Consider the following 13,166-nt stretch of genomic DNA (forward strand, 5'->3'; position numbering starts at 1 on the left):
ACCCAGTCATGAACATGCTGATTTCTCATACTCAGCGTAGAATCAACCAAGACATCAAGAGAGTGTTGCAATTAGCAAAGAACAACAAGGTGGGAGACTAGTACCTCTACCAGAACCACATTGAGATCAAAGTTTATGGCTGCCAGTTAGCCCCTTATAAATTTCCAAAATACCTCCCTATGAGGATATTTTCCCTTGAATATTTCAGAAAAATCATCAATTCTGATGAGGTCCACTTCCTATCTTCTAGGAATAAAACCCAATTCAAGGTGAAAAACCAATTGTGCCCATTCATTTGCAATAATAGAGAGGCTGCACCAGAGGCCAACAGGTTACTACAATAGATGAAATTTAGAAACAACTTCATATGTAAGTATGACCCTCATGGGGTCATAAACAAGTTGAGACTTAAGGTCAAATTGGCACCTTACATCCACCATCCAAGACCAGACATTGAATAGTTTTTCAACCAATCTGAGTGGGTGGAGAACACATTGATTGATATGGACATCACAGTTGTGGATGTTGAGAACACACTGATTGATTTAGAAAAGCAATTTGACCAGAGTTCTTTCCTGCAGGTTCCAAAATTAGGAGAAACAATGAATGTTCATCTTGTGCTTCAGACCCTAGCCAATAGTGAGAAGAATTCTAAAAGGAACAAGGAAGAAGCATCTATCTCTGCCATGGAGACTACATATGAGCTGTTTAAGCTAAGGAAAAAACCCAAGTTGAATATTATGTCTGAACAGGAGGAGAACATTGCTTCAGAGGAAATAGCTGACACTGAGACAATGGGGCAAAAAAAAAAAGAAACAACTTCATCATGTGAAACCCAGCAACCATCAACCTCCAACACATAGATGATAGAGTGACAACAAAGTATGGAGGTTTCTTCCTTTGTCAGGCTAGCTGACAGGGAAAATGATATCAAAGACAGATTCAAAGAAATAAAGATGAGGAATGAAAAGTTGAAGGCAAAGACATATTCCCAATACCTCAAGCTTACACCACCAAACTAGACCAGATTGATGTTAGCCTTTGACATCAAAGTAGGCAATATGCAGGTGTCATTTTTGCAGCCCACTGTATAGCAACCAAAGAACTCGATAGACTACAAGAAGACTAATTTTGAGGTGTTGGCTAGGGATGTTCATCCCATTGATCGGATAGAGTTACATAAGCAGGCTGGAGAAATGATTTAATCCACCCTCACAGGAATGGCCATGGATGACTATAAGCTACAAGATTCATTGGATAATGTGACAACCCAATACAAGTTAGAGAAGGCCTCCTCACAGGCCAAAGACAACAGAATAAAGTCCTTGGAGGACTTAGTCATTGAATTGGGTGATGACCCAAGTGATATTAAGGCTACAGAGAAATTAATCAAGAAGAAGAATGAGGACATAGCATCCCTCAAGAAACAACTTAAGTTGCCTCATTCACAACACCCACAGACAAAGGAGGTCCTAGAAAGTCAAAGCAATCATGAAGAGATGATGGAACTAGTGCTGCAACTGAATGATCAGTTGAAGGAGATGTAGAAAGAACTGGATAGCTTGATGTAACTCAAACAAGCTAATCGGGATGATGATCCTGCAACTAGCATTCCAACAGTTACCATTGCTGTACCTTCTACTTTGGCAGCATCCTTAGCTCCCACTACTCCAATGGCCACTGCACTACCAGCATCTACACCAACTACATCAGCAACAAGATTGACAACAACAGGCTCTACAGGTGATGAAGCAAATAGGCTGGTCAAAGCAATGGAAGAAATGTCCGTCCAGACCATGGAGATGAACAAAATTAAGGAAAAATTCACCAGCCTAGAAACAGATTACAAATTGGCCCAAATCATGCACAGAGAAGAACAACAGAAGGCCACAAGGATGACTGAAAGAATCAAAATCCTGGAGAAGGAACTGACACTAAATGAACCTCTAGGTCAGGCTAAGGAGAAACTTTGGGCCAATATCATTAACTCTGTCAATGATATTTGGCCATCCATCCAGGTCATTTTTGAACAAATTGATTTGATAAAGCAGGCTACAAAAGCCATTCAGAGAGTCAAGGAGGAACTTGGAGATATGACAAAGGAGGCAGCAAGGATCATTCATTTCCTCAACTCCAAGAACAAGTATGAGCTGCAAGAACTAGAGATACCTGATAGGACAGGTACAATTTTGGAAGTTAAAGGAGTCCTCAATAAGAGGAATTTGATATTGAACTTGGAGGATAAGTGTCAAACCATGCAACTGGCCATTGACAGGTTCATGGTTAAGTTCGAACATTTGAGGCAAAAGGGATTACCAAATCCCATAGTTATAAATGATAATAATGATAAGCTAATGACACAGGAGGATTACAATAAGAAGATCAGGGAAGTGGCCAAATATCAGGTAAACACTTTATCCATGAAGGGCATACCGATAGGCAAAGTATTATACCAAAATTTTGAAAACTTGTTTTACCTCCAGCATGAGGTAAAACACCTTTTTGTCAATAGGCCTACTTTTGCCAAATACACAGAGGCACATGAAATATACCGAAAAATGCTCAATATCCAATTACCAAATGCCGAGACATGGGAAAAACTCAATGATTTACTATACGAAATACACAATAAAAATATAAATGTACAGTAAAAAGTAAAAGAGCATAGTAAAAGGATATTAAAAAGCCAACAAGGTCAAAGAGTATGAGATGAAAGGTCATAAGTAAATATGACATCCAGCATGAAGACCAAATGGCCAAGCAACTTAAAGGGAAAAAGATCAAAGACTAAAAAACAACAGAACCTAAATAACAGGGAAAACAAACAATAGTTCAATAGCTATATCTATCTTCTTGCATGAAGATATTTCATTTTCCTAGATTAGTTCTCAATAAAGTTTGAGATATTTTGTAAATTATTTTTGTATAAATAATTCATAGTTTGAATATTGAAGGTGGATTGCTATACATTTTGTAAAGTTATTTTGATCTTAAACCTAAGGGTGATTGTACCAATTTTCAAGTCAACAAACTAGAGCAAGTAATAAAAAGATTGCACTACAAGATTCATGAGATGAGCTGTTTGCAGTGAAGTATCTTCTTTGTTTGATTTTGTTACTTTCTTATGTGTTTCATAAACTTAAATGTTATTCAAATTTGAATGAATTAATTGGAAATATAACTCAGAACTTGTTTAAGTATTCTCTGTTTTGCACAGTTAGTCATTTATATGTTTTCCTCTGATATCTGGATTTGAGAACCCTTAATTGCTCTCCCATCCTGCTTGACCTTTTTCATTCTCTCCATAATCCGACCTAAGGAACTCTTAATTGCTCCCTGGATCCGATTAGAAACCATTTCACCATACAATATTTGAGATCTGTAATAATTCACCTATCTTGCCCTGTAGACACTGTTTTTAAGGCTTGATCCAGTCCAGTTTGTCTGACATTCGACCCCATAGCCCAATGGTAAAGGACAAACTTTTTTCATCTAAGTGACCCCACCACCCAAATTTAAATCAAAAACCCCAAAACAACCATAACTAGCCTAAAAAAATTAACTAAAACAAAATTAAATCATAAAGAGAGAGCCCTCTCTGAGATCAGGAAGGCTAGATCCTGATCTCCAAAGTTGCTTTGTGGTTACCTCTATCATTTCTTTTTCTGAACAACTTACAAGGAATTTTGGAGTGATAACATGTCCTTAATTCTCGTAGAATGCTAGTGCAATACATTAAGTAGAGAATTTGAAATTTAGTGATGCTTAATTTCTTTAATTAAACACACATTTGAATCAAGTTTTTTTATGTGACCAACAGGTCTTTTGCATTTTTCAATGAATTAAATTAAATACTTATCACTCATTTCATATTTTGTACAAGTAAATCAAAATAACGCAAATATTTATACTTTTGCATGTGGGTTTATTTACGAGGATATTTTTTTTTAATATTTTAATTAATATAATAAATTATCATATTTTAAAATTATTACTTGCTTGTTTTTGTTTAGATGTGAGTTGATCTATATGAAAACTTATAAATTTAACATATTCATAATAAAATGACCATTCATTTTAAATTAATGTTTTGTAAAGATAAATGTGTATATGGATATCTTACACCAGATTAAAAAGTTTGAATTAAATATTTTTATACATAATTAATTGTTTGACAAAATAACGTTAGGAATGACAACAATTGTTAAAATGTAACAATCTCAGTAAATGTGACTTCATTGTTCAAACAATTGGGTAACGATAGGAAGTTATGTAATGAAGTCTTCATATTAAAATGATGTTACCCGAATTGATGTATTGTCTTCATATTAAAATGTTGTTGCTCGGGTTGATGTATTGTTGGAGAGTCATTTTTGTATAAAAATAGGAAGTTATGCAATTAATTATCCATATTAAAATGATGTTGCTAGAGTTTGAAGTCTTCATATTAAAATGATGTTTCCCGGGTTGATGTATTATTGGAGATTCAATTTTGCGCAACGATAGGAAGTTACGTAATGAAGTATTCATATTAAAATGATGTTGCCAGGGTTGATGTGTTGTTGGAGAGTCATTTTTGACCTTGAATAATAAGAATTCCAATCCTTTTCCCCGTTGAGGTTTCCTTGACACATTGTTAGGGTTTTAACACGTAAAATATATTTTTTTTTTGTTTGATTTGTTTCTTGCTCATTGTGCATTTGTCTTTCTCATTTAATTAATTTTTACAGGCTCTAAATACCAACAAATAATGGGCTTTCTTTAAGAATGAATTTGAATATATTCATTGGCAAGTGAAACATATACCTTTAGATATCTTCATTCTCATGTGGTCACAAAAATTAAGTTTATTTTTTTGTGCTTATTGTAGTGGTAATCACAGTGATTGCAATAACTTATCAATTGCCACATCTTTGGCTCGAATCATCAAGGCAATGTCCAAAGTTTTTTCTGTTGTAGAACATGCCACATTTAAATAGGATGAATCCATACTTCGCACTTGTGATGATATTATTGCTATAACCCAAACTTTTAATTTCCTAATTATGGGTCCAAACTAAATGAATGTGATGTAACATGGAGGTTCAGATGTAAGAAGGAAAAATCATGGAGGAAGTATAGGGATTTTAGAAGATTCGCTCTAGGTTTCGATCTAAATTGCAAATATAAGGTCACAGGGGCATAAAAGTTTGAGAGCATACTTCCTCTGTGCCTACAAGGGTTTTTGATAGCTTCTTAATCAATGGCTAACCTTGGATTTACGAAAAAAAATAGAGGGTCGAATGGAAGTTGGACTTTTAGTTTCACCTTATTCTAGTTCAAGTACTTTAGTACTTTATTACATCGATACACTTGTTGTTTCCACTTAATTTTTGAAAGGTAGATCTATGACTCTTCTAGTGAGTTTCATGGTGCACGACTTCATGACCAACTATTTTTATGGTGCATGACCAACCACTTCCTAATTCCATGACACACAATCAACACATTTGCTGCAGTGTCGAGTCAGAGTAAATTCAAAAGCAATCTTATCTACAGTGAAGTTGTGTATTATCCCTTTTTGTATTTCTTTTTATTAGTTCCCTGCTAACTCAATGAATTATTTATCAATATGAAAAATGTTAATAATTTCATCAAGTTTATTTGATGTGTTAAGAATATCAAATTTAATTGATGCAACAAAATTTATTAAATAATTTTGATGTTTATACAAACTTTATTTCTTTTATGTATTATGTGTATTTTTATTTATGTAACTTTCATATTATTTTATGCATAAAATTTTATAATATAAAATTATTTTCATATTATTTATGCATGAATTTTTTTATAACATTTTTGTAGACACAATCTTTTATTCTAAAAGTTTATTTTACAATTTTCATATCTATAATTATAAATAAATTTATATTCATAAAAATATATTTTATTATATAATAATTAATTTAGTATTATTATTTTTATTGATTATGGAATTCAAGACAAAAGAAGTTCAATTTAAAAATCTTATTAGCCTCTCTTTGCACCTTTTGGGATAGTTGCCAGTTATTAATCAGTTGGTTGAGTTCTTTTCGCAAAAGAGTTCATGTGTTCAATTCTCCTAGACACCTTGGGGTAAAAACTTGTAAGATGTGTTCCCTCAGGTGGATCTTCCATGGAAAATAAAATAAAATATATGTTTAATGCCTTCTAGACTAACCATGTCATAAAGTAGATGAGTTGATTCCAGTCAAAATTAGGAGAGATGTTTATGCATGTTCACACTGTGAAAGTCTCATATTCTCAGCAGCAGTGGCTGAGGTGCAAGTATTATAAAGACAACCATTGGCATTTCATCACATTATAGTACAACGAACATGGCTATTATGTTTCTTAATCGATTCTCGAAGGTTGTTTTTATTATCTTTTGTGCCTGCTTAATGCAATTCCCGGATAGAAGAACAATGGTGGATAATGGGTTTTTTGCAGCAGCTCATCAATCGTATTTGAATGATTTCATTGAAGACTGTGTCAATTATCACACAATATGCTCATGCTACCTCTACAACGGTGCTACCAAAGAATGTGACACATTTTCCCTGTATTGAGCTCATCCCCTTTATATGTCCCTCCACAATGTCAACGCACACTTCTACACAATGCACAACATCATAGCATCTTTAAGTAATCTATCCGCGGTAAATATTACTCGAAGCCTTTTCCCTTAAATCAAGTTGTCCTCATTCCAATTCACTGCAAGTGTTTGGGAAATTTATCGTAGGATAACGACACATACACTATTCAGGACAATGATATGTACATCAATATCTCAAACCAGAAATTACAGGGCCTCACGACCTGCCAGGCCATGCGAGAGCAGAATCCAAGGTACAACATTAATGATTTAAGGCCTAGAATAAAACTCATTGCACCCTTGCGCTACAGATGCCCAACTGATAAATAGGTTGCCAATGGAGTCAAGCTTCTTCTCTCCTAGATCATAGATCTGGATGACAATGATGATATAATGATGTTGCAGGCTAGGGGCTTGCAACTTAAAAATATAGCACACAACACATTCTGAAATTTATACAATATGTATGCACATAAAATCTTAGAAATAATTAATTAATAAATAAAATATTTACAAGAGAATTCTTGGCCTAATCATTGACCTCTCATTCCTTCGTCTACTTCACACTTACATGCCTCATGGGCTCACCTAGATTTATACAAGTGGATTTGAACCCAAAGTAGGTTATAGATCCTAAACAAACACCCACAATATCTCTCATAATCCATAAAAAATATTACCTAATCCTTGATCTCTAGATAAGATATAAATAACCCTCAAATCTCTAAGCTCTTCCAAAATACTCTCGAAATTTCTCCTATTTACAATAATTCTCATCCTCTCCTAAAACTATAGGAAAAAACATTAAATAATTAAATCCTAACTTAGGGAACTAACTCCTTTAGCAAACATGATACCCTAGGTTAGATGCTTCTGCATCAAACTCCCTATATAAAACAAAATCATGGTCTCCCGACCATATATATTCATAAGTTGATAAAATTCCTCCTAGATCCCAAACTTTCACTTGTAATAAATCAATTGCTTTGTCATGTTGTTGTTGTTTCATGGTTTCCTTTTCTCATTTTCTAGGCTTGCAAACTTTATGTTGTAATTTTCCTCCTTCTTTGTTGATGTATACTTGTGTAGTAAAATGTATTATGTTATTGTCCTTCTGCTTCATCTCACAATATCTTGGTTTGTGCACTTTTTCTATTAGTTTCCTTAATTATTCAATTTCAATATCCAATCTAGTTTCCTATTGAAGTTTGTTGTTACTAGGTTGGAATATCAATTCATCATCTCTAGCATTAAATTCAGATTCTACAAATTTTTCTCTGCTTGAACATTTTTCTTCCTTATCTGCAACTTGCTTAGAGTTAGGTTCCACCAACATCTTTTCTAGCAATTGTAATTCTTCCTCACATTTCATAAGAATTTTACAGTCACTTTGTTGGGTCCCTATAATACTAGTGATTACCCCATTACTATTGTAGTTATACCCCTTATTTATATTGTTGTGCCCCTATTACCCCCATGTTGTTATTTCTGTGCCCCATAGAATCCCTCTATTGTTATTTTTGTGGCTTTATATTATTATTGTTAGGTCGGCTGGATTATATTGTGACTCCTTAGACTCCTATATATAGAAAGGAGGTTTTGTCATTTGTATCATCCAAGAATTGTTCATTTATGTAATGTAAAGGAGGTTGCCCCCTCGAAGAGGCTGAATTCTAAGGCGTTGATCTATCTTTTCTATCTTTTCTTGAGCTGGTTTCATAACATTTGGTATCAGAGCTTTGGATTCTAGGGTTTCATTGCTCCAAACAGGTCATCGTGGCATTTTCACTATAACTTTTTTCTGTGACGTTTCAGAAGTCTAAAAAAAAACCCATTTGAGAAGAAATTGCGCTGAACCTTGGATCCGAATTTCAGAGCTTCTCGCGCAATATTTGTGGAGATATGATCTGAGGAAGTTGGTCTTTTTGCAGACTCCTGAATTACATTCAAAACAAGTGACCTAGGGAAAATCGTCATAACTTTCTCTCTGGGGATCGGATTGAAATTTCATAAGAAGGTACAGAAAGAGGATGGACTGTAGTTTCTTGTATGCATTTTTCAGATCCATAGGTCGAAACAGTGACTCATGGCACATTGTACAAGTTCGCTCTACTGAAATAGTCTATAATCAAATCACTGTGGGAGATTTCACATAACTCTTCCTTGGAGAATCCAAATTGGGTCAAACTTGTGGCATTGGAAAGAGGACACAGAAGGCTACTACAGGTCGCAATTTCAGAATTTGAAGATCTGTAATTACAGAGATACATCAGATTCAATATCAGGCTTCTACAAAGTGAAAAAAAAAGGTGTGTAGTTTTTTTTTTTAATTTTTGTGTAAGTTGGGTTTGAAGGAATTCAAAGGGCATAGTAAAGAATTATTATCGGTAACTGATGCCCCGAGGAAAGAAAATGCAAACACCTAGTAAGGAACCTAAAATCTCTAGCATGACTCATGAAGAAGAGGAAGAAATGCTACATGATATATCAAAATTACAAGAACAAGTGCAACAAATGTCACGCTCACAAAAGCTAACAGAAGCTAAGATAAATGGCGTGGAATCTAAGATAAATGGCATGGAATCTAAGATAAATGGTGTGGAATCTAAGATAAAGGGCATGGAAGCTAAGATGGATGATTCGAAGACAGATTTGAAGAGAGACATGGCAGATTTGAAGACAGATTTGACAAATTTTCTACAAGAAATACTTACTAATGGTGAAAAGGTTGTAAAGGAAACTCATGATGTGAAAAAAAGAAATGTTAATCATGATTCCATAGACTCTAATGTTGGATCGAAGACCCACCATATTCCAAAAATCGATATGAGGAAGTTTGATGGCAAGGATCCCGCCACATGGATATTACAGATGGAGCAATTCTTCGATCTCAATAATGTGCAAAACACACAAAAGGTACGTATGGCAACTGTATATTTGGAACCAAATCAGTTTGTATGGTATCAATGGCTTTGCTCTCGTAAAAAATTTATCACTTGGGCAATTTTTACGGAAGAATTGATAGCACATTATGAAGATACAAAAAGCAACACTTTTTTAGCCAATTGATAAGTCTCAAACAAAAGGGTTCAGTAATGGAGCACATTGAGGAGTTCCAAAAATTGAACATAAGGGTAAAAGATATTCCAGAGGAGCATAGGATTGATGTGTTCATAGGGTCTTTAAAGGATAATATCCAACATGATGTTCGCCTTTGGGAACCTGATTCATTAGAGAAGGCATTCAGGTTAGCAAGAAAAATGGAAAGCAAAATTATGGCAACCAGGAAGCATACCACTCACAACTATAAAGACGGAAGTGTTGTTGCCCCTAGTCTTCCACAACCTATAAGGTTGACACCACAACAATTGGAAGAAAAAGAGCAAAAGGGCTTTGTTACAGTTGTGATAGCAAATACACTAAAGGTCATAAGTGTGCTGAGAAGAAATTATTCTACATAGATTGTGAAGAGGAAGAAGAAAAGGAGCAAGAAAGGTCAAAAGAAGAAGATATACTCCAGGAACAAAGCCTAGATGAAGAACAAATAAATCCGACCATATCTTGTAATGCATTGGCAGGAATTACCACTCCTCAAACCATCAAGATAGAAGGACAAATCAAGAAGAAAAAGGTAATAGTGTTGATTGATTCAGGAAGCACCCACAATTTTATTCATTGTAGGGTAGCAAAAGAATTGAATTGCTTCCTATATCCAGCACCAGAGTGTCAAGTGATGATTGCAAATGGAGGAACAATAAATTGCTCTGGAAAGTGCCATAATATCAAGCTATCCATGGGAGAATATGTATTGACTAGCCCAATGCTTTCCATTCCAATGGGAGGTGCTGATGTTGTACTAGGAGTCCAATGGCTACAATCCTTGGGTACAATAGCTTTTAATTTTCAAGAACTTTTCATCAAATTTTCTACGGAAGGAAAGGAAGTTGAATTAAGGGGTATTGCAGGGAAACCAGGAAAGATAATCAGCTCTAATGGTATGACAAAGCTTCTAAAAAAGGAGCAAAGAGGTGTAATTGCACAATTATGTTCGCTAGATGTTTCCACATTGGAATCATCTATTTCTCCAGATCTCCAAAAAGTCCTGGACAATCATTCCAAGGTATTTGAGACTCCCAAAGGTCTCCCACCTATGCGTGATCATGATCATGCTATTCATCTGATTCCAGGAAGTGTTCCTCCAAACATCAGGCCGTACAGATATCCCTATGTCCAAAAAAGTGAAATTGAACGTATGGTTGCAGAAATGCTAGAGGCTGGTATAATTCAACCAAGTCAAAGTTCTTTCTCTGCTCCAGTAGTATTGGTGCACAAGAAGGATGGATCATGGCGCATGTGTCCGGATTATAGGGAGCTCAACAAGCTCACTATTAAAGATAAGTTCCCCATTCCTGTCATTGATGAATTACTGGATGAATTGCATGGATCAATTTACTTCACCAAGTTGGATCTTCGTTCAGGATATCATCAAATCAGAATGAAGATTGAAGACATTCCGAAAACAGCATTTAGAACTCATGAGGGTCATTATGAATTTTTGGTCATGCCTTTTGGCCTTACCAATGCACCTTCAACATTTCAAGGTTTGATGAATTCAATTTTCAAACCATTCCTTAGAAAATTTGTGTTAGTATTTTTTGATGATATACTAATCTACAGCAAGTCTTGGAAGGATCATGTTGAACATGTTGACAGGGTGCTACAACTATTGGAGGAGAAACAATTATATGCAAAAAGATCCAAATGTTTCTTTGGAGTCCAGGAGGTGGAATATTTGGGTCATATTGTATCTCATGAAGGAGTTAAGGTAGACCCTAGCAAAATTAAAGCCATTAAGGAATGGAAAATCCCCACATCCATAAAGCATCTGCGAGGATTTCTTGGGTTGACAGGGTATTATCGCAAGTTTGTTAAGAATTATGGGAGAATAGCAGCACCTCTAACAACATTATTGAAGAAAGATGCATTTTCATGGACTCCGGAAGCAACAAAGGCCTTTGAACATCTTAAAGAGGCAATGTGCCAAGCACCGGTCTTAGCTACACCGGACTTCACAAAAACCTTTATTGTGGAATGTGATGCTTCAGGAAATGGAATTGGTGCTGTTCTAATGCAAGATGAAAGACCCATTGCTTTTGAAAGTCGTCCAATCAAGGGAAAGTTTTTAAGCAAAGCTATTTATGAGAAGGAAATGTTGGCAATACTCCATGCACTTAAGAAATGGCGACCCTACCTAATGGGAAGACACTTCAAGGTAAAAACGGATCATGATAGCCTTAAATACTTTTTAGAACAAAGATTATCCTCTGAAGAGCAACAAAAGTGGGTCACAAAGATGTTGGGTTATGACTTTGAAATCATCTACAAAAAAGGGAAGCAAAATGTGGTGGCAGATGCACTCTCAAGAAAGGATGAGGATGTGGAAGCATTGTTGTGCTCCATTTCTATTATCCAACCAGATTGGATAAACGAAGCAAGGGAGGAATGGAAGAATGATGAAGAAGTGTGGGCACTTATTCGAAAGCTACAACAAGATTCCAGTATGTCTGATACATTTAGCTGGCAAAATGATTCGTTATGGTACAAAGATCGCTTATACCTCTGTAAGAATTCCCAGCTAAAACAAAAGATTCTTATGGAATTGCACACTTCTCCCTTAGGAGGGCACTCAGGATTTTTAAAAACTTACCACAGGGTTAAGAAGGAATTTTTTTGGGATGGCCTTAAATCAGATATTCAAAAGTTTGTGGCGGAATGTTTGGTTTGCCAACAAAATAAAGTTGAAACAATTAAGACACCGGGTCTATTACAACCTTTATCCATTCCAAGCCAACGTTGGGAGGAGGTTTCAATGGATTTTATCACAGGTTTACCCAAGTCTGAGGGAAAGAGTGTCATCATGGTGGTAGTTGACAGACTTACCAAGTATGCACACTTTTGTGCATTATCACATCCATTTAAAGCCAGTACAGTTTCTACTGCATTTATGGAAACAATTCAAAAGCTACATGGAAACCCAAAGATTATTGTAAGTGACAGAGATCCCATTTTCACTGGAAATTTTTGGACAGAATTATTTTCTTGTCTTGGTACTCAGTTAGCTCATAGCTCATCTTATCATCCTCAATCTGATGGGCAAATGAGATAGTAAACAAATGTTTGGAAGGATATCTTCGTTGCTTTGTATCTGATAAACAGACACAATGGGTCAAATGGTTGCCTCTGGCTGAATGGTGGTATAACACTTCCTTCCATACAACAACAAAAATGACCCCATTTATGGCACTTTATGGGTATCAACCACCATCCATCACATCATATTTAAGAGAAAATTCTAAGGTTCAGGCAGTGGAACATCACATCGAACATCAACAACAAGTCCTCCAACTCTTAAAGGATAACCTCGTGTTGGCACAAAATAGAATGAAACAACAGGCAGATCAACATCGCAGTGAAAGAAGTTTTGATGTAGGTGATTGGGTATTCCTACGGCTACAACCATATAAGCAAATGTCCCTAAAGCAAGCTAAGAAGG

General features: G+C 35.5%; 1 pseudogene; it reads left to right on the forward strand.

Annotated features, from left to right (window-relative positions):
• The first annotated feature begins 6,356 nt into the window (after positions 1 to 6,356).
• On the forward strand, positions 6,357 to 7,063 carry LOC149232660 (lysM domain receptor-like kinase 4; annotated as a pseudogene).
• Positions 7,064 to 13,166: the final 6,103 nt, after the last annotated feature.

This window comes from Pinus tabuliformis, chromosome J, assembly GCF_031772625.1.
Source record: "Pinus tabuliformis cultivar Carrire ecotype Pingquan chromosome J, CPIR1, whole genome shotgun sequence".
Lineage (NCBI taxonomy): Eukaryota > Viridiplantae > Streptophyta > Pinopsida > Pinales > Pinaceae > Pinus > Pinus tabuliformis.